The sequence below is a fragment of the Rhinoderma darwinii genome (genome assembly GCF_050947455.1).
Source record: "Rhinoderma darwinii isolate aRhiDar2 chromosome 5 unlocalized genomic scaffold, aRhiDar2.hap1 SUPER_5_unloc_36, whole genome shotgun sequence".
Lineage (NCBI taxonomy): Eukaryota > Metazoa > Chordata > Amphibia > Anura > Rhinodermatidae > Rhinoderma > Rhinoderma darwinii.
In genome coordinates, this window is record NW_027461794.1 from 146,860 (window position 1) to 166,230 (window position 19,371).

Sequence of the window (19,371 nt, forward strand, 5' to 3'; positions counted from 1 at the left end):
CTATCCGGATTGAGGTCGAGGAGAAACATCGCCAGCGGAAGAACCTGAAGTTCATAGTAGGGGAAATCCTGCTTGGCTTCTTCGGCCTCAGACGGGAGAACATCCTGTGTCTTAATGACCAGGAAGGCCGCGGACGATATACCATCTCCTTTTGTACCGCGGCCTGCTGCGACACCATCTGTGCAGCCCTGTCTGGTGCGGACCAGACAGAAGAGCGCCTGGACGGGCTCTATTTCGCATTCCTCTATGGGGAGGAATCTATTCCACTTGTCGTGGTGATGCACAGCCCGTTTGTCCCTGCCAGGGACATTGAGATCTTTCTTGGGCGATACTGTCGAGAAATCCACTTCAGCCATGAAGTTAAAAATGCGGAAGGCTTCTGGAATGGAAAGCGGAAGTATTTTGTGAAATTCTTCCAAGACCCAAATGGCATACGAGGCTTTATACATCCGCCAGCCAACTTTGCCATTGGGAGGAACCGGGGATATCTCTTTTACCCCCAGATGCCTCGGTTCTGCTGGAACTGCCAGTCGTATGGACATACGAAAGACGCATGCAGTGAGGGTCATGTCATACGCTGTAATAAATGTGGAGGCCTTGGGCACGTGGCCTCCAAATGCAGTTCCAGCACCATGTGTAACCTGTGCGGGGAGACAGGACACATGTACAAAGAATGTCCAAAGAGAACGCAGTCATTGAGGGGTGAACCCAAACCTGGGCCACCCCGACCGGGGCCAGGGCAGCAGCCTGCAACAGGTGCGGGCACTGCTGGTAATGCCCCGGGACCCACCGAAGGGTCAGGGCCAATACCCTCCGGGCCACGTGTGGAGGGTGGTCCTAGGGATTCCAAGGGGGCCGAGCAGGGCTGTTCTAGCTCTGTAATGAAGGCCCCAAGCTCCAACCCGGAGCCGGTCGGCAAAAAGTCTCGCCGGTCCTCGATACCCACAAAAGGGGACTGGGCAGAGACGGCGGCTGGTGAAGAGCCAAATAAGGAGTCCAGACGTAGGGGCTCCTTGCGGGATACCCCAAGCACCAGCCGCCGCCGATCGGCCGGGCAGCTAGAGTCGGTCCCTCTTGTCACGCCAATAGAGGGTCGGATGCTGACGGCTTTAGATGCAGTAGGCGGAATGATAAGGAAGAAGGAAGGGACCTCACAGGCTCCTGAGCAACCCAAGACGACCAGCGATCCGGAGGAACCTGTAGCCGCACCTGAGGTAGCAGTGGCCGGAGATCGTGACGGAGATGACATCAGCCAGGAGACCGAGGTGACGTCGAGTGAGGAGGACGAGGACGAGACGACGATGGATTTATCCAGTACGGGGAAGAGGTCAAGAGAGGAGGAGGTGTCTACAATAAAGAGGAAAACGTTATGCCGCAGTTCGGACGAAAGCGAATTCAGGGGAAGGGTCGGGTCGAAACATCTGTCCGGCTCTGACCCTGTGAACATCGTGGAGTTCGCGTCCCCGGATGCGGGGCAGCCTGACTCCCAGAGTATATCGGAGTCGGGCTCCTCAGAAGTGGACACTGACTCTCCATAAACTATGCCTTGTAGTACCCTAAAATTCTCCTCACTGAATGTGAGGTCCCTAAAGAGCCCTGTTCGCAGGGCTGCTTTGTTTTCTTACCTTGAGACTATGGACTTTGATTTTTGCCTACTGCAGGAGTGTGGAATCCCTAACAGCATGGACTATATGGATCTAAAACAAGATTGGAAGCTGGGCCCTTCGGTGTGGTCTGGAGCCAATGACTGTCGTTCTACAGGTGTGGGATTACTCTGCCGTGGCCATTTTATTTCTATACAAAATGTGATTGAGATTATGCCCGGCAGAGCTGTTTTAACCCACCTGCACATTAATGGACTTTTAATTCGTATTTTAAATGTGTATGCCCCTCCTGACAAACAGGAGCGGGCAGAACTTTTTAATATTTTACCACTGTTTTGTGTTGGGTCTGCCCCCCTGCTGGTAGGGGGTGATTTTAACTGCATAAGAGAAGGAGAGTGCCGGCAGGGGGGTGATGCAAATAGGAAAGACCACACTACCTACCTGCTCAAAAATTTTATTGATGATTTTAAATTACGCGATTGCTGGAAGGATCTCTTGCCAGGAGACGCAGGCGCCACATGGTCTAATGGAAGAGTGAGCTCCAGAATCGATTTTATTTTTGCCTCCCATGATTTTACCCCTCAAAAATGCATGCTTTTAAATAACATCTTTTCAGATCATAAACTCCTAAATGTGTCTCTGGAGCTGGAGGGAGAGCAAAAAGTAAGTAAGGGCCTCTGGAGGTTGAACGCCACGCTCCTGGAGGACCCTGAAATTAAAAATGAGTTTGTGCGGACCTACCAGTGCTGGCAATTACAGAGAAAACCCCACGGGACCATGCTGCACTGGTGGGAGGGCATTAAACCAAAAATTAAATTATTTTTTATCCGAGCAGGTAGGAAGAAAGCCAGAGAAAAGAAACAGTGGTTTTATGTTCTTAATAAGCGTCTACATGTGCTTTTTAAATTGAAGGATGTTGGGTTTGATGTGGATTCTGATATTTTAAACTTAAAAGCTGAAATAAAAAAATGTCTTGATGATAAAGGTAAACAAATAATTTTTAACTCCCACGTGAAGCATCTAGAAGAAGACGAGAAGTGCTCCCGATTCTTTTTTAAAAAGGTAAACGACAAAAGAGACGCTATTTTAAACCTAGAAGGGGAGACTTCCGTGGGAGGAATGTTAAAGGCAGCTTTTAATTTTTACCAACTCCTTTTTAGTAAAAAAGCCATTGATGAATCCTTTTTAAATCATGCTCTTAACTCCCTTGATTTTAAGTTAGATACTTTGGGCCAGGAGGTTTTATCCCGGGATCTTAATTTGGAGGAACTTTTATTTGTTTTTAAAAGTTTTTCAGCGGGAAAGGCCCCTGGGGAGGATGGGTTGCCTATTGAATTTTATCTAACTTTTTGGGATGTTTTAAAAGAGGATATGATTTTATTATATAAAGAGGCTTTTATTGTAGAAGAGCTGCCCCCTTCTTGGAGAAGGGGGATTGTGTCCCTAATTTTTAAAAATAAGGGTGGAAAGGACCAGCTCAAAAATTGGCGCCCGATTACGCTTTTAAATGTAGATTATAAAATTTTAGCCAAACTGATAGCGGTCCGTTTTAAACCTTTTATCAGTAAATTAATCCACCCAAATCAGGTCTGTGGGGTACCTGGTAGATCTATCACTGAGTCCCTTAATATTTTAAGAGATGTTATTTGGTATTTTAAAGATCGAGGCCAAAACCTTGCTATTTTATCCCTTGATTTTGAAAAGGCCTTTGATAGAGTGTCCCATGAGTTCCTTTTTATGGTGCTTAAAAAAATGGCGGTGCCTGATTTTATTATAAGTCGTGTTATGCTTTTATATCGGTCCTGTTTTAGTGAGATTTCTATAAATGGATTTTTAACTAGTGGTGTTCCTCTTTTATCTGGAGTCAAGCAAGGGTGCCCATTGTCTCCCCTACTATTTATTTGCGCAATGGAGCCCCTTTTAGCCATGCTCAGGAACGATAAAGTTATTAGAGGCGCCCCAATACCTGGTGGGAGGGGCAACCAAGTAAAGGTATTAAGCTACATGGATGATGTGACAATTCTGTGCCCCGATTCATCATCCATGAGGAGGGCGCTGAGGAACACCACCTTTTTCTGCGAAGCTTCTGGTTTTAAACTTAATATTGATAAATGTGAGTGTTTTAATATAGGAGGCTGGGATTCCTCCCTGACCCCAGGAGTCAGAATGCAGAAGGACCAGATTAAAATTTTAGGGATTGTTTTTAATCAGGCGAACAATGGGACCTCTAACTGGGACTCAGTGATAGCAAAAATAGAGAAGAAGGTTTTAATGTGGAATCTTAGGAGCCTCACGATGGAGGGGAAAATTTTAATCATAAAAATGGTTTTAATCCCAATAATGCTCTATGTGGCCATGGTTTTCCCTCCATCCATTTTATATATTAAAAAGCTAACACGCATTTGTTTTATGTTTCTGTGGGGCTCCAAGATGGAAAAATTAAAGCGTGATTTTATGTATAAAGGTAAAGACAATGGCGGGAGAGATGTTCCTAACCTTTTTACATTTTTTTATATCAAATATTTCTGCTTCTGTTTTAAAATGTTTAAATCCGATGGCATTTTTAGCTGCTTTTTAAAATACGCAGCGGGCATGGTTTTTAAACGTTGGGCTCGTATCTCCCTAAATTCTCCTGTGCTTCTGTGTCCCCCAAAACACTATGTGGTGCTAGAAAAGACTGTTAGGCTCCTGAGCCTCCAAGAATTGGAGCCTGACATATTGGGGGACCAGAGAAAGGTGTCGATGGCGTGCAGACACGGAGAAGAGACAGTGGCAGTGTCCAATTTCTCGCAGGCAAGGTCCAAGCAAGTGTGGCGAAATGTGTACGGGAAATATCTTGCAAATGTGCATAAGGACCTTGCCTGGGCAATCGTCCACCAGTGCCTCCCTACACGTGCATTCCAACATAGGCGAGGACTGGTGGCGAGAGCCAAGTGCCCACGAGATAGGTGCGGAAATGATGAAACAGTAATGCACTTGTTCTGGAACTGCCACTATGCACAGGAGGTATGGAGGAAAGCCGGCCTTTTACTAAAATGGATCTGTGGTCTTAAAGATTTTAAGTACGAATACGTTTTTTATGGCCTTTTTACCTGCCCATCATTCAGACAGCAGATGATCTGCTGGATGATTATTAATTGTTTTAAAAATGCCATCTGGAAGGTTAGGAACATTCTTCTTTTTAAACGTGATTTTATTGACATTACAGACTGTGTCAAGATTGCGTTAAGTGAGCTGTATGTATACTACCTCAGAGACAAAAAAAATCTAGGAGCAAAAGAAGCGGCATCCATGTGGTGTCTGTCTCTGTGGAACACGATTACCATGTAAATAATTTATGTATTTGTAATTGTGATTTTACTGCTTGTTTTATCCTGCCATTGTCAGATTTTTAAAGAAACCTTCTTCTCGTTAAAAATTTATTGCTTTTATCATTTTAATGAAATGTATTAAAAATAAACATTTTATTACTGAAGTTATTTTACAAAAAGGTTTTAATGAAATGAATTAAAAAACATTTTGTTACTGAATTTTATTAAAGAAAAATGTACAAACATATAATTTATTACAGAATTGAATTACACAAAAATTATTTTTTGAAATGTACAACAAGCATTTTATTACTGAATTTTATTTTATGAAAATGTATTCTCTGTATATATATATGTGTCAATAAAATTTTGTTGAAACCTTATCTGTTCTTATCAGTTTAATATCTGATACGTCCCCTATCTGGGGACCATATATTAAATGGATTTTTAGAACAGGGAGATGGAAATAGAGCTTGCTCTGTCCACTCCACGCATTGACCTGGTATTGCAGTATTTCCAGGACCGGTGCACCCTTCCCTTATGTGTTGACTAAAATCAGATTCCAAAAGTGTTTTTTCTCTTTGCCATTGTTTCTGTCTTTCTGAAGGGATCTCCCCTTTTAATCCCATTATTTCAACACCTGTTGGACAATGCATTTGTACAGTCATGTGTGATAATGAGCTCATTTATTAAATGCAATTAATGAATACATTGCCACCTCTTGTTGTGTGTGTGTGTCTTCTGTGTTTCTGTGTTTCCGGCATTTCACATTGGAACAGCTCATTCACCTTCCTTGTCTTCTCTCCGCCCTCCCTCCCTCCCTCCTAGGTAAGTTAAAGAGCTGCACCTGAGCCAGCCACTGATTGATGCAGCACCACAGTCAAATAGTGGAGTGGAGTGGAGTAGGGGAACAGCAAACAGCCATTAAAGCAGCCAGCCGCCTACCCGCCACAATGGACCTACCTGTGTACACTAGGTGGATGTGATGGAATGTACTGTCGTCCCTACATTTCAAGAAGAAGTAAGAATTGCAGTTGCAACAAACCCTTGCTTGCCTACAAAGAGAGCAGCAATTTGGATTTGTTACTATGTTACCTGGAAGAATAACAAACTGTGCAAGGATGGAGGTTGTAGGAGCAAAGAGAAGTTGTCTGTAAAGTTGGTGGATGCCTATTTTCCATTTTGCAGTCCCTTGTCTCCCTCTTGTGGCCTCCTGGAGGCAAATAAATGTGCAAAAAAAAGACAGCCTGGCGGCCGGCTGTTGCAGTGTTGCCCTCTCAGGCAACACTGAGTGACTGACTGAGCCTCACAGTCTTATATAAAGTTCAGACGGAACTTTGCACGTGTCATAGTGGAGCCCTCAGGATTCCAGAGCCAGCTTTCTGACATCATAATGGGGCCTGCCTCAGAGATAAAAGCCTGGGCCCAGGCAGTGTTGTTCAGTGCTGCTCAGCAGGCAGCACAGGACTGGATTAAAGCTGATACAAGGTGTGAAGGAACAAGGGGTGGCTGTGGGCATGCACTTGCTGCCGCTGCCAGTGTTTATCTGCATGGCAGGAGGGCATTTGGGCGTTGCCAGGAAGGCGTTTTTATGTAGATTCCTCCTCTTTCAGCACTGCATTGTGGTGCAAGCAAAAGAAGCAAATCCTGTCTGGCTTCCTCTCCGGCCTTTATTCACCTCCCGCTTAGTAGCTGTAAATGTGTGTGAGCCTGCAGGGCCCCATGGAATTGCCTAGGAGTAGGCTGAATCGCTGCAAGGGGTGAACAGCAGTATGGGACAGGCTCGGGCAAGGCAAGGGCCGCTCGGGTTATCGCTTCTCGGCCTTTTGGCTAAGATCAAGTGTAGTATCTGTTCTTATCAGTTTAATATCTGATACGTCCCCTATCTGGGGACCATATATTAAATGGATTTTTAGAACAGGGAGATGGAAATAGAGCTTGCTCTGTCCACTCCACGCATTGACCTGGTATTGCAGTATTTCCAGGACCGGTGCACCCTTCCCTTATGTGTTGACTAAAATCAGATTCCAAAAGTGTTTTTTCTCTTTGCCATTGTTTCTGTCTTTCTGAAGGGATCTCCCCTTTTAATCCCATTATTTCAACACCTGTTGGACAATGCATTTGTACAGTCATGTGTGATAATGAGCTCATTTATTAAATGCAATTAATGAATACATTGCCACCTCTTGTTGTGTGTGTGTGTGTGTGTGTCTTCTGTGTTTCTGTGTTTCCGGCATTTCACATTGGAACAGCTCATTCACCTTCCTTGTCTTCTCTCCGCCCTCCCTCCCTCCCTCCTAGGTAAGTTAAAGAGCTGCACCTGAGCCAGCCACTGATTGATGCAGCACCACAGTCAAATAGTGGAGTGGAGTGGAGTAGGGGAACAGCAAACAGCCATTAAAGCAGCCAGCCGCCTACCCGCCACAATGGACCTACCTGTGTACACTAGGTGGATGTGATGGAATGTACTGTCGTCCCTACATTTCAAGAAGAAGTAAGAATTGCAGTTGCAACAAACCCTTGCTTGCCTACAAAGAGAGCAGCAATTTGGATTTGTTACTATGTTACCTGGAAGAATAACAAACTGTGCAAGGATGGAGGTTGTAGGAGCAAAGAGAAGTTGTCTGTAAAGTTGGTGGATGCCTATTTTCCATTTTGCAGTCCCTTGTCTCCCTCTTGTGGCCTCCTGGAGGCAAATAAATGTGCAAAAAAAAGACAGCCTGGCGGCCGGCTGTTGCAGTGTTGCCCTCTCAGGCAACACTGAGTGACTGACTGAGCCTCACAGTCTTATATAAAGTTCAGACGGAACTTTGCACGTGTCATAGTGGAGCCCTCAGGATTCCAGAGCCAGCTTTCTGACATCATAATGGGGCCTGCCTCAGAGATAAAAGCCTGGGCCCAGGCAGTGTTGTTCAGTGCTGCTCAGCAGGCAGCACAGGACTGGATTAAAGCTGATACAAGGTGTGAAGGAACAAGGGGTGGCTGTGGGCATGCACTTGCTGCCGCTGCCAGTGTTTATCTGCATGGCAGGAGGGCATTTGGGCGTTGCCAGGAAGGCGTTTTTATGTAGATTCCTCCTCTTTCAGCACTGCATTGTGGTGCAAGCAAAAGAAGCAAATCCTGTCTGGCTTCCTCTCCGGCCTTTATTCACCTCCCGCTTAGTAGCTGTAAATGTGTGTGAGCCTGCAGGGCCCCATGGAATTGCCTAGGAGTAGGCTGAATCGCTGCAAGGGGTGAACAGCAGTATGGGACAGGCTCGGGCAAGGCAAGGGCCGCTCGGGTTATCGCTTCTCGGCCTTTTGGCTAAGATCAAGTGTAGTATCTGTTCTTATCAGTCCTTGTAAGGATAGATAGCTCGGAGAACCACTGGGGGCTATAAACACTAGCTTAGCGATCCAAGAGCGTTCCAGACGAAGCCGGCGACGAACTGCGGAGAAGAACCAGCGAAGACGACGATCCAGAAGGGAGAAGCCGCCATCGGGGAAGAAGCTCCGGGAGATCGCTGCCGGGAAGAAGAAGGAGAACTTCGGAGAAGAGCCGCTGCTGAAGGGGATCTTCGAAGAAGCTCGGCCGCAGAAGAAGAAGCTCGACGAGGAACCGCTGCGGAAGAAATTTCGTGGAAGAACCTCGGCCAGCAAGGAGAAGATTTGCATAGCTCCGCCCCCTTCGGGAAAGAGCTATCGAAGATCCTCCCCAAGCGACAGGAACAGCTGGAAGAAGCCATGGCCTCAACCAGCAACCCTGCCACCCAGAAGAAGAAGGCTGATGGACCAGGTGAGCCGGCCCAGGCCAGGACATCTCCTCCTGAAGCCTCCTCAAGCCAACAGGCCACCAGGAAGCCGAACCAGGCTGCTCCAACCCTGGAGCCCTGGATGAAGCAGACGGTGGCCCTGAAGCTGAAGGAGGTGGACGGGAGAGTGCCGGACATGACGGAAGAAGTGTTCTGCCAGAAGATGCTCCTGGACCAGGGCTTCGCTAAGCCGGAGACCATCAGCATCCAGGCCTTCATGACCGGGATGTTCTTCGTGACCTTCGCTTCGATCAACATCTGCAGAAGGTACTGGGAGATGGTGAAAGCGGCGAGGCCTGAATCCCCTTTCTCTCGCTTTGTGGGCAACTGCCCTGTCCAAAGAGAGGAAAGGCGGGTGACGGTCTCAATGCGGAACCCACACACCCCCGGCAAAGACATCACCACGCTCCTGAAGCGGTTCTGCACAGTGGTGAGGGAACCCACCCACATCCTGAACGGACTCGGCTTCTGGACTGGCAAGTGGTCGGTAATCGTCCGACTGAACAAGGATTCCAGCGCGGAAGACGGCCTCCAACACCTGCCCCAGTCATTCTCGCTGGGCAACTCCTACGGCCTCATCTACTACCCGGACATGCCGCAGATCTGCAGGAGATGCAGCAAGAAGGGTCATTCGGTGAAGGACTGCAAGGAGGACGCCTGCAAGAACTGCCGGGTAACAGGACACGAGACCAAAGACTGCCCGAAACGGACAATGTGCAACCTCTGCGGACAAGCAGCCCACTCCTACAAGGACTGCCCGAAGAGGGATCGATCCTGGGCAACTGTAGCGGCGAAAGCTCCGGCCAGAGGGAACCCCGCCCCAGCCAGAGCTCCAGCGGCGCAGAAGACCGGGAATAAGAAGGATGGTAAGAAGACGACAGTCCCTCCCCCCCGTCTCCCGGCCCTCCCTCGCCCTACCCTTCCCACCCTCCCTCGCCCGGCCCTCCCCACCCCCCCGTCCCCAACCCCTGTCACCCCCACTGAGGCTCTCACCTTCTCCTACCCACCCATCTCAGTGGTCCTGTCACCTGCACCTCTCCCAACCCAGCCTCCCTTCTCCCCAGCTCCAGCAGCACTAACATCTTCCCCTCCAGCTGCTGGAGTCCTCTCCCTGGAGGATTTTCCCCCTCTTGTCTCCTCAGGTGCCATCCAGAGGAAGAGAAAGGTGAGGGACAGCCCAGCTGCTGAGTCCTCAAAGCGACAAGTCGTGGAAATCTGCGAAGATTCCCTTGCGCAGCAGGAGGAAATGGAGCAGATGGTGGAGGAACTCGTGTCTGAACCTGAGGTCATCGACTTCACAACAGACATCCAGGTGGCTACAATCCTGGAACAATTTTTGTCAGAGGGCCTGCTGGATCTTTCGGACCCGCCAGGAGAGGAGGATCCGCCCGACCGGACTGGTAACTAAGGTGTATCGTTTGCACTAACCTTCTTTATTCTCCCCCATGGCTGCTAAACTTAACATCTTTAGCCTCAATGTGAGGAGTGTTAGAGATAGGACTAGATGTCAGATGGTGCTAACTTTTCTTTCCAAGCAGTCGAGTGATGTATTTATGCTGCAGGAATGTACTCTCCCCTCTTCCAGGTCATACCATCATCTGGCCAGGCAGTGGACCCATGGCCCGTCCTACTGGTCTGGTGGGGGCGACTGTAAGTCTGCAGGGGTTGCCATCCTGATTAGGGGAAGCGTATTTACTGTTGACTCTGTCCAGGAGCTCGCCTGCGGCCGCTTGTTGGTCGTAGACGGTTCCTGGGCAGGAGAGCCGATTAGGCTCATCAACGTGTACGCTCCCCCTATGAAGGCTGAGCGCCTGGAACTATTCCAGACCCTGCGGACCCAGCTCGCCACCACTAGGGCAGTGGTGATGGCCGGGGACTTCAACTGCCCCATCGAAGAGGATGGACGAAGTTCCGGCACTTCAATCAAACTGGATGTCAGTTCCAAACTGCTTATCGAGATGGTAACCGAAGCATCCTTGCAGGACGTTGTGGGCTCCATGGGGATTGGCTCTGTGAACTATTCATGGAGCCGACCCGATGGCTCACTTCGTTCTCGGATTGACTTTGTGTTCACCTCCCGGGCAGTCAAGCAGCATGGGCACTCCATGGTCCCCTGCTTCTTCTCTGACCACAGGGCCATTCTCTTCCAGGGTGCCATCGGCCACGGTTTTCCTCCCGGCCCTGGCTCCTGGAAGCTGAATTGTGCCCTGCTGGAAAGAGAGGAGGTACTGGCGGAACTTAGAGACGCCTATATTGTTTGGAGGAATGATAAAGTTTTCTTTGACAAAACCTGTGACTGGTGGGAATATGTTAAAGTTGAATTTCGTTGTTTCTTTCAGGCAAAAAGTCGTCAACAGGCGTGTGAGAGGAAGAGAGACTTCAGAGAGATGCAGCGTCAGCTGCGATCCCTGCAAGACCTCCTTCAATGCGGCTGGGACGTCAGGAAGGAGCTGGAGGAAGCCAAAAAGGGCCTGAAAAGGCACTTTGAGGAGGAATCCAAGCGAATTGTCTTTCGTTCCAAGGTGGAGAACCTGGAGAAGGGTGAGAAATGTAACTCGTTCTTTTTCAGGAAACTCCATGCCGGCCACACGCCCCTGAAGGAACTTCGAGATGAGACCGGAAACATGCATTCTGGGAAGAAGGAGGTGATGGGAGTCGTCACAGACTACTACCGAAGCCTCTACTCCCGGAAAACCACTGACCCCGAAGCCGCCGATAAATTCCTGTCAGGTATCACTAATCATCTTGATCCTGCAGGTACGGAGGCTATGGATGTACCCCTGACGGTGGAGGAACTGCTCTCTGCCGCTAAATCCTTCAGACCCGGCAGGACCCCGGGCAGTGATGGTCTCCCAGCAGAGCTCTATGTAGCGCTGGGGGACTTGATCTGTCCGGACCTGCTGGAGCTCTATGAGGAGATGGTGGTGGAGGGTAGAATGCCACCGTCCTTGAGAGAAGGCATGATCACGATCTTGTATAAGCGGAAGGGGGAGAGATGTGACCTGAAAAACTGGCGTCCCATCTCTCTCCTGAACGTGGACTACAAGATCCTCGCCAAAGTATTGGCCAACAGACTGAAGGTTGTCATCGGACGGATCATCGGATCGGACCAAACCTGCGGCATTCCTGGCCGTAGGGTGGCCGACAGTCTTGCCCTGGTGAGGGACACGGTGCATTACATGCAAAGCCGCCGTACACACGCGGCCCTGGTCAGTCTGGATCAGGAGAAGGCTTTTGACCGGGTCTCTCACGAATTCATGGGTAAGGCTCTGCGTAGGCTGCGGCTTGGCAGGTTGTTCTGTTTGTATGTTAACCTGATGTATTGCGACATTTACAGCTCGGTGCTGGTGAACGGCTGGAAGACTGACCCCTTTCCTGTATCGTCGGGGGTTAGACAAGGCTGTCCTCTTTCACCTCTCCTTTTTGTTTGTGTTATAGAGCTCTTTGCAGAGGCTATCCGGCAGAATGGAGAGATCAGAGGGATCACCGCACCAGGTCCAGGACACTTCGAGGTCAAATGCTCGCTGTACATGGACGACGTGACCGTCTTCTGCGCTGACCAGAGTTCGGTGACTGCACTCGTCCAGACCTGCGAGGAGTTCGGACGCGCTTCAGGGGCAAAAGTCAACTGCGGGAAGTCGGAAGCCATGCTCTTCGGAAAGTGGTACCTGCCTTCTCCTGCCTCCTTCCCGTTTACTATCAAGCCGGACTTCATCAAAATTCTGGGAGTCTGGTTCGGTAAGGAAGGTGCAGCCCTAAAGTCGTGGGAAGAACGCTTGGCCAAAGTCAACCAAAGGATCGGACTGTGGAGCCTCAGACAACTCACTATTGAGGGCAAAGCAATGGTCCTGCGTAACGAAGTCTTGCCTGTGCTACAATACACTGCACAGGCATGGCCCCCTCTTGCCACCGTCTCGAGGGCCATTACCAGGACTGTGTTTCGCTTCATCTGGGGCTCGAAAATGGACAGAGTAAAGCGGACTGTTATGTACAAGGAGCCCCGCAAAGGTGGGAAGGGTATACCCGACATTCCCACTCTGCTGCGGATCGCTTTTGTATGTGACTGTGTTCGTAGGACTCTGAGGACAGCAAACGGCTCTGCGGGCAAGGCCATGTCCCGCTACTTCCTCCTTCCCCTCTGGCGAGGTTTTGGCTGGGACAAGTGGGACAGCTCCTTCCCTTACAACTGGCACGCTCCCTGGTTCTACGGAGATGTCGTCCGGTTTGTGAGGGAGCATCAACTGGAGGGTCTTAAGCCCGACTTGTGGAAACCTAAGACGATCCACAAGCACATCAGAGCAAAGGACTCACTGGAGTCTGTTCCAGGGCTTCATGCCGACACGTTGGAGACTGTTTGGACTAACGTGTCATCTGGCAGGTTGACCAACGGGCACAAGGACATTTCATGGATGGCCATCCAGGGAGGACTGCCTCTTAGGTCATTCATGCATGCCCGCAACCTGTGCAAGACCCGGTACTGCCCCAGGTGCCCCTTCACGGAGGAAACATCTTTGCACATTTTCTGGCAGTGCCCCTTTGCACAGGGTCTGTTGAAAGCCTTGGAACATGAACTCAAGGACTCAGTACCCAGGAACAGACTGTCGTACCGCTCGGTACTTTATGGACTATTTCCTGGGAATACCACGGATGGAGCAATCCAGGAAGCCTGGCGCCTTATGAACTGCTTTAAGGACGCTATATGGTTTGCCAGGAACCGTCTGATTTTGCGGAGAGAGAGTGTGTCCGTCCAGGACTGCCGCAGGCTGATCCACAGCCTGCTCAGAGACTATTCCACCTGGGACAGCCCGGACGTCGATGAGGAAGAGGACTGATACTCCCCTTCCCCCCACTCCCCCTTCTTGTGTGTTGTCTTTCAATAAAGCTTCGGGCCTGTGATTTCCCCCTTTCCTATCCCCTCCTACCCACTCCCCTATCCCATCACTTGTCTGTAATGCTTTGTTGTTTGGCGTTAGTGAATGCAAGAATGTTAGTGTAGCATGTGGTGTAATGTATAGCATAGGCTAGCCTGTACTGTGTATTATACTGTCATGTTATGTTTGACGACTGTTATTATTTATTATTTGCTGCTTCATGGCTTGCGCTGCGTCGCAGTAATGTTTGTATGATGACGATTGATTGTCAATAAAGCAATTTTCAATCAAAAAATCTGTTCTTATCAGTCCTTGTAAGGATAGATAGCTCGGAGAACCACTGGGGGCTATAAACACTAGCTTAGCGATCCAAGAGCGTTCCAGACGAAGCCGGCGACGAACTGCGGAGAAGAACCAGCGAAGACGACGATCCAGAAGGGAGAAGCCGCCATCGGGGAAGAAGCTCCGGGAGATCGCTGCCGGGAAGAAGAAGGAGAACTTCGGAGAAGAGCCGCTGCTGAAGGGGATCTTCGAAGAAGCTCGGCCGCAGAAGAAGAAGCTCGACGAGGAACCGCTGCGGAAGAAATTTCGTGGAAGAACCTCGGCCAGCAAGGAGAAGATTTGCATAGCTCCGCCCCCTTCGGGAAAGAGCTATCGAAGATCCTCCCCAAGCGACAGGAACAGCTGGAAGAAGCCATGGCCTCAACCAGCAACCCTGCCACCCAGAAGAAGAAGGCTGATGGACCAGGTGAGCCGACCCAGGCCAGGACATCTCCTCCTGAAGCCTCCTCAAGCCAACAGGCCACCAGGAAGCCGAACCAGGCTGCTCCAACCCTGGAGCCCTGGATGAAGCAGACGGTGGCCCTGAAGCTGAAGGAGGTGGACGGGAGAGTGCCGGACATGACGGAAGAAGTGTTCTGCCAGAAGATGCTCCTGGACCAGGGCTTCGCTAAGCCGGAGACCATCAGCATCCAGGCCTTCATGACCGGGATGTTCTTCGTGACCTTCGCTTCGATCAACATCTGCAGAAGGTACTGGGAGATGGTGAAAGCGGCGAGGCCTGAATCCCCTTTCTCTCGCTTTGTGGGCAACTGCCCTGTCCAAAGAGAGGAAAGGCGGGTGACGGTCTCAATGCGGAACCCACACACCCCCGGCAAAGACATCACCACGCTCCTGAAGCGGTTCTGCACAGTGGTGAGGGAACCCACCCACATCCTGAACGGACTCGGCTTCTGGACTGGCAAGTGGTCGGTAATCGTCCGACTGAACAAGGATTCGAGCGCGGAAGACGGCCTCCAGCACCTGCCCCAGTCATTCTCGCTGGGCAACTCCTACGGCCTCATCTACTACCCGGACATGCCGCAGATCTGCAGGAGATGCAGCAAGAAGGGTCATTCGGTGAAGGACTGCAAGGAGGACGCCTGCAAGAACTGCCGGGTAACAGGACACGAGACCAAAGACTGCCCGAAACGGACAATGTGCAACCTCTGCGGACAAGCAGCCCACTCCTACAAGGACTGCCCGAAGAGGGATCGATCCTGGGCAACTGTAGCGGCGAAAGCTCCGGCCAGAGGGAACCCCGCCCCAGCCAGAGCTCCAGCGGCGCAGAAGACCGGGAATAAGAAGGATGGTAAGAAGACAACAGTCCCTCCCCCCACTCTCCCGGCCCTCCCTCGCCCTACCCCTCCCACCCTCCCTCGCCCAGCCCTCCCCACCCCCCCGTCCCCAACCCCTGTCACCCCCACTGAGGCTCTCACCTTCTCCTACCCACCCATCTCAGTGGTCCTGTCACCTGCACCTCTCCCAACCCAGCCTCCCTTCTCCCCAGCTCCAGCAGCACTAACATCTTCCCCTCCAGCTGCTGGAGTCCTCTCCCTGGAGGATTTTCCCCCTCTTGTCTCCTCAGGTGCCATCCAGAGGAAGAGAAAGGTGAGGGACAGCCCAGCGGCTGAGTCCTCAAAGCGACAAGTCGTGGAAATCTGCGAAGATTCCCTTGCGCAGCAGGAGGAAATGGAGCAGATGGTGGAGGAACTCGTGTCTGAACCTGAGGTCATCGACTTCACAACAGACATCCAGGTGGCTACAATCCTGGAACAATTTCTGTCAGAGGGCCTGCTGGATCTTTCGGACCCGCCAGGCGAGGAGGATCCGCCCGATCGGACTGGTAACTAAGGTGTATCGTTTGCACTGACCTTCTTTATTCTCCCCCATGGCTGCTAAACTTAACATCTTTAGCCTCAATGTGAGGAGTGTTAGAGATAGGACTAGATGTCAGATGGTGCTAACTTTTCTTTCCAAGCAGTCGAGTGATGTATTTATGCTGCAGGAATGTACTCTCCCCTCTTCCAGGTCATACCATCATCTGGCCAGGCAGTGGACCCATGGCCCGTCCTACTGGTCTGGTGGGGGCGACTGTAAGTCTGCAGGGGTTGCCATCCTGATTAGGGGAAGCGTATTTACTGTTGACTCTGTCCAGGAGCTCGCCTGCGGCCGCTTGTTGGTCGTAGACGGTTCCTGGGCAGGAGAGCCGATTAGGCTCATCAACGTATACGCTCCCCCTATGAAGGCTGAGCGCCTGGAACTATTCCAGACCCTGCGGACCCAGCTCGCCACCACTAGGGCAGTGGTGATGGCCGGGGACTTCAACTGCCCCATCGAAGAGGATGGACGAAGTTCCGGCACTTCAATCAAACTGGATGTCAGTTCCAAACTGCTTATCGAGATGGTAACCGAAGCATCCTTGCAGGACGTTGTGGGCTCCATGGGGATCGGCTCTGTGAACTATTCATGGAGCCGACCCGATGGCTCACTTCGTTCTCGGATTGACTTTGTGTTCACCTCCCGGGCAGTCAAGCAGCATGGGCACTCCATGGTCCCCTGCTTCTTCTCTGACCACAGGGCCATTCTCTTCCAGGGTGCCATCGGCCACGGTTTTCCTCCCGGCCCTGGCTCCTGGAAGCTGAATTGTGCCCTGCTGGAAAGAGAGGAGGTACTGGCGGAACTTAGAGACGCCTATATTGTTTGGAGGAATGATAAAGTTTTCTTTGACAAAACCTGTGACTGGTGGGAATATGTTAAAGTTGAATTTCGTTGTTTCTTTCAGGCAAAAAGTCGTCAACAGGCGTGTGAGAGGAAGAGAGACTTCAGAGAGATGCAGCGTCAGCTGCGATCCCTGCAAGACCTCCTTCAATGCGGCTGGGACGTCAGGAAGGAGCTGGAGGAAGCCAAAAAGGGCCTGAAAAGGCACTTTGAGGAGGAATCCAAGCGAATTGTCTTTCGTTCCAAGGTGGAGAACCTGGAGAAGGGTGAGAAATGTAACTCGTTCTTTTTCAGGAAACTCCATGCCGGCCACACGCCCCTGAAGGAACTCCGAGATGAGACCGGAAACATGCATTCTGGGAAGAAGGAGGTGATGGGAGTCGTCACAGACTACTACCGAAGCCTCTACTCCCGGAAAACCACTGACCCCGAAGCCGCCGATAAATTCCTGTCAGGTATCACTAATCATCTTGATCCTGCAGGTACGGAGGCTATGGATGTACCCCTGACGGTGGAGGAACTGCTCTCTGCCGCTAAATCCTTCAGACCTGGCAGGACCCCGGGCAGTGATGGTCTCCCAGCAGAGCTCTATGTAGCGCTGGGGGACTTGATCTGTCCGGACCTGCTGGAGCTCTATGAGGAGATGGTGGTGGAGGGTAGAATGCCACCGTCCTTGAGAGAAGGCATGATCACGATCTTGTATAAGCGGAAGGGGGAGAGATGTGACCTGAAAAACTGGCGTCCCATCTCTCTCCTGAACGTGGACTACAAGATCCTCGCCAAAGTATTGACCAACAGACTGAAGGTTGTCATCGGACAGATCATCGGATCGGACCAAACCTGCGGCATTCCTGGCCGTAGGGTGGCCGACAGTCTTGCCCTGGTGAGGGACACGGTGCACTACATGCAAAGCCGCCGTGCACACGCGGCCCTGGTCAGTCTGGATCAGGAGAAGGCTTTTGACCGGGTCTCTCACGAATTCATGGGTAAGGCTCTGCGTAGGCTGCGGCTTGGCAGGTTGTTCTGTTTGTATGTTAACCTGATGTATTGTGACATTTACAGCTCGGTGCTGGTGAACGGCTGGAAGACTGACCCCTTTCCTGTATCGTCGGGGGTTAGACAAGGCTGTCCTCTTTCACCTCTCCTTTTTGTTTGTGTTATAGAGCTCTTCGCAGAGGCTATCCGGCAGAATGGAGAGATCAGAGGGATCACCGCACCAGGTCCAGGACACTTCGAGGTCAAATGCTCGCTGTACATGGACGACGTGACCGTCTTCTGCGCTGACCAGAGTTCGGTGACTGCACTCGTCCAGACCTGCGAGGAGTTCGGACGCGCTTCAGGGGCAAAAGTCAACTGCGGGAAGTCGGAAGCCATGCTCTTCGGAAAGTGGTACCTGCCTTCTCCTGCCTCCTTCCCGTTTACTATCAAGCCGGACTTCATCAAAATTCTGGGAGTCTGGTTCGGTAAGGAAGGTGCAGCCCTAAAGTCGTGGGAAGAACGCTTGGCCAAAGTCAACCAAAGGACCGGACTGTGGAGCCTCAGACAACTCACTATTGAGGGCAAAGCAATGGTCCTGCGTAACGAAGTCTTGCCTGTGCTACAATACACTGCACAGGCATGGCCCCCTCTTGCCACCGTCTCGAGGGCCATTACCAGGACTGTGTTTCGCTTCATCTGGGGCTCGAAAATGGACAGAGTAAAGCGGACTGTTATGTACAAGGAGCCCCGCAAAGGTGGGAAGGGTATACCCGACATTCCCACTCTGCTGCGGATCGCTTTTGTATGTGACTGTGTTCGTAGGACTCTGAGGACAGCAAACGGCTCTGCGGGCAAGGCCATGTCCCGCTACTTCCTCCTTCCCCTCTGGCGAGGTTTTGGCTGGGACAAGTGGGACAGCTCCTTCCCTTACAACTGGCACGCTCCCTGGTTCTACGGAGATGTCGTCCGGTTTGTGAGGGAGCATCAACTGGAGGGTCTTAAGCCCGACTTGTGGAAACCTAAGACGATCCACAAGCACATCAGAGCAAAGGACTCACTGGAGTCTGTTCCAGGGCTTCATGCCGACACGTTGGAGACTGTTTGGACTAACGTGTCATCTGGCAGGTTGACCAACGGGCACAAGGACATTTCATGGATGGCCATCCAGGGAGGACTGCCTCTTAGGTCATTCATGCATGCCCGCAACCTGTGCAAGACCCGGTACTGCCCCAGGTGCCCCTTCACGGAGGAAACATCTTTGCACATTTTCTGGCAGTGCCCCTTTGCACAGGGTCTGTTGAAAGCCTTGGAACATGAACTCAAGGACTCAGTACCCAGGAACAGACTGTCGTACCGCTCGGTACTTTATGGACTATTTCCTGGGAATACCACGGATGGAGCAATCCAGGAAGCCTGGCGCCTTATGAACTGCTTTAAGGACGCTATATGGTTTGCCAGGAACCGTCTGATTTTGCGGAGAGAGAGTGTGTCCGTCCAGGACTGCCGCAGGCTGATCCACAGCCTGCTCAGAGACTATTCCACCTGGGACAGCCCGGACGTCGATGAGGAAGAGGACTGATACTCCCCTTCCCCCCACTCTCCCTTCTTGTGTGTTGTCTTTCAATAAAGCTTCGGGCCTGTGATTTCCCCCTTCCCTATCCCCTCCTACCCACTCCCCTATCCCATCGCTTGTCTGTAATGCTTTGTTGTTTGGCTTTAGTGAATGCAAGAATGTTAGTGTAGCATGTGGTGTAATGTATAGCATAGGCTAGCCTGTA

The 19,371-nt window shown here is 51.0% G+C and overlaps 1 non-coding gene and 2 pseudogenes across 1 annotated transcript; all 3 read left to right on the forward strand.

The window, feature by feature from the left end:
* The first annotated feature begins 5,276 nt into the window (after positions 1–5,276).
* LOC142691231 (U2 spliceosomal RNA) lies at positions 5,277–5,451 on the forward strand (annotated as a pseudogene).
* A 1,274-nt stretch (positions 5,452–6,725) lies between these two features.
* Positions 6,726–6,916, forward strand: LOC142691325 (U2 spliceosomal RNA). Its single transcript, XR_012859889.1, has one exon. It is a non-coding gene; the product is annotated as a U2 spliceosomal RNA (small nuclear RNA).
* A 1,282-nt stretch (positions 6,917–8,198) lies between these two features.
* LOC142691274 (U2 spliceosomal RNA) lies at positions 8,199–8,300 on the forward strand (annotated as a pseudogene).
* Positions 8,301–19,371: the final 11,071 nt, after the last annotated feature.